The following is a 3,235-nucleotide window of genomic DNA, read 5'->3' on the forward strand; positions in this document are numbered from 1 at the left end:
GAATGTAGGCAATTTATCTACAATTGATTTTGTAATTGGACATTCAGTCAAATAATGAGTGACACTGCCTTCTGGGTGTCCACAAGGACAAGAACTTGTGCTATGTATGCCGAATCGTTTAAAATATGCAGGGAATCTGCCGTGACCGGTCAGCAACGTGACCAGTGGTTTCGGCGGAGGGAAATGATTTGGAATGTGTAATACGTCTGGAATCCAAGAATAAATTTCTGTTCCCTCATTATTATTTTGCCACCAAACAGCCCAGTTGGCAAGAACCACCCTGCGCATGAGAGCTCGGATCGCAATCTTTGACTGCACCGAGACTCTCACACGCGGCGATCGGCTGGCTCTAGATGCAACTATGTCAGCCAATTCGTTGCCCAGTATTCCCTGGTGAGCGGGAACATGGAACAACCGAACTTGCCTTCTGGAGGAGACCGCCGCTAAAATTTGCTTTATCAAGGCTATTCTGGGGTCAGTCGTGGTATAAACAGAGAGCGCAGTGAGGAGAGAAAGCGAATCCGTGTAAAAATACACCGGATGCGACTCCCGTGCGCTCTCCACACTCCTGACCGCCTCCTCGAATGCAATTAATTCTGTGCCGTACGCACCTGATGCGCCCTCAACACGAAAGCGGCCGACCGATGATATGCGGCCGCGGGGCGAAAAGATGACGTACGCTGCGCCGGCAAATGCAGAAGTATACGAACCGTCGGTGTAGACGTGCGACGCAGGCGACGATGCCACAGCCGCCGCGGTCGCCACGTCTAGACGGACGTGTTCGAAAGAATAAACCTCTGCAGGATGCTGAAGACTGTCGTCATACGGCCGCTCCACCTCTGATGCCCTGAACGAGTGTGTGCCGAATGATATATCCAATTTTAATGCAAATAATGCAAACTCGGCGTTTAGCCTATCCAGTTCGAACTGGATAGGCGGCGCGCGGAGTAAAATTTGGAGTGCCCTCGTGCTAGTTGTGCAGTAGGCTCCCGTCAACGCCAATAACGGGGCCCTCTGCACAGTTGTTAGCCTGGCACGGAGTCCCGAATGAGGACGCTCAGTCCACCAAACGGGAGAGGCATAAGTAATTGCGGGCAGCACTACCTGGTTGTAAAGTGCCCTGACCTGCTTAGGTGCCGGAGTACCGCTTAGCCGCAAAAAGGTGCTAATACGGGAGGAAAGCAACTCAGCGCGCTCCTTGAGATGGTCGCCGTGGGCTATAAAGGAGAGAGTGCGGTCGAAGAAAACGCCGAGGACCTTGACGGAAGGCTTGAATTGCAAGCGCACACCGTCAAGGCGGACGGTCGGAGGTGTGCGACCCATACCTCCCCGAACCGGAGAGACAAGGACGCACACCGTTTTCTCCGCGCTGATGGTAACTCTCGCCCGTTTCGCCCACGTCGCCACTCGGCTGAGAGCGTCCTCCGCCAAGCTTTGCAGCTCCCCCCTCTTGGGGCCAGGCACAAGGACGACGACGTCGTCCGCATAGGCCTGGAGCGATACCCCCTCTGGCATCGGCAGGTCGAGCAATCCACGCACCACAATATTCCAAAGGAGCGGTGACAGCGGAGAACCCTGCGGGCTGCCCAAGGTGGGACGCGCTACCGTGTCTCCCGCTTTGCAGCGGTAAACCACCTCGCGGTCTGATAGAAATGACCGCAGCAGCGCGCAGAGATTTCTCGGGCATCCCCAGTCGCGGAGCGAACCGACAACCAGCGGATGCCAGACGCTGTCAAAGGCGCCTCTGAAATCTATAGATATTAGTAGTGCGTGGAGGCCAGCTGCCCGCAATTCTCGAATTTTAGTAACCAGGGCATGCAGAGCGTGCACTGCGCCACGCTGTCGTGTGAAACCGAATTGATTCTCGTGTAGTAATTTTTGTTTGGCGAGAAAGTGATATATGCGGCCGTACAGCAGTCGCTCCAACACTTTGCCTAGCGTAGAGTTCATGACAATTGGCCTGTATGACGCGGCTACCTCCGGAGGGCGACCCGGTTTGGGCAAAAAGATTATGCGGCCCTTTCGCCAGACCATCGGAAAATAGCCTAGTTTCAGTGCCGCAGAGAAAATAAATATAAAGAATTTTGGATGATCGCGCCACAGAGCGCGGACGACCCTGGGAGTCAAGCCGTCGAGGCCAGACGCCGTGCCATTCTTGACTCGACCGACCGCCATGTCGATCTCGCCAAAAGTGAATGGCACGTCGTCCGGACCCCCTATATTAATGTCCGCCGCTAGGGCGCGGACCTCGGCGTGGCTCGGTAGGTCGTCCGCCTCATTGTCGCACGCTACCTGAGAATTTAGAAGCAACTGGGCTGTTTCTAATGTTGATTTGGTCATCGAATTATCCGGATATTTTATCGGTGGCAAAATTATTGGTCCTCGCGTTCGGTTGAATGCAATTTTGAAGGTTTTTCCATAGATGGACGTTTTTAATGCAGCTCTGGCCATTTCTCTAATGTGAGAATCACGCGCCGAAGAAACCTCGGCGCGGAACGAGGCCAGAGCTGTGTAATATTGTATGCCGAATTCTTTGCGCAGGAGATAATCCTTTGTTTGTTGGTATCGCCTGCGCAATGCGCGGACTTATTTGCGTCTTAAAGCCAATTCGTCTGTCCACCATGGTGTGTGATCAAATTGTGGTGCGTTTGCATCCCGACGCGAGGACGAGTACTTTTTTCTTAGTTTGTCGTAAATTTCGTAAAATTTGGAGAGTATTAATTCAAGTCCGTCCGCCGAACCCAATTGCGCGCCGACCACAGAATCAAAGAAAGTACAGGTAGATAAATGAGCCAATAATCTACCTGTATCCCTATATGTCAATCGCTTTTCTTTGCGACCACCCTGGGCACCAATTTTTACGGTTATATATTTATGCTCAGATAATGTGCTGGTATCCGACACCTCCCACTCAAACCCCGCCCGCACCAATGACGGGGAAGCGAGGGTGATGTCGATCCAGCTATCTGTATATGGTGTCGAATAGGTTGGATTTGAGGCCGGATCGTTTAATATTAGGAGCCCGGAAGACATCGCGAAGCGAAGGAACTCACCTCCCCTCGCATCACAAGTCTCCGGTCCCCATGCGGTGTGCTTGGCATTAAAATCGCCAGCTACAACCGCGGGTGTACCTTCCGTTAGAATAAGCGAATTTGTGATGTCGTCCAGGGTGGGTGACATAGGGAAATGGGGCGGCGCATAGGCCGCCACCAGAAGAAAAGATTGTGTGGTAGAC

This window comes from Amblyomma maculatum, chromosome 1 (genome assembly GCF_055883805.1).
Source record: "Amblyomma maculatum isolate TAMU_Amacu chromosome 1, ASM5588380v1, whole genome shotgun sequence".
Taxonomy (NCBI): Eukaryota; Metazoa; Arthropoda; class Arachnida; order Ixodida; family Ixodidae; genus Amblyomma; species Amblyomma maculatum.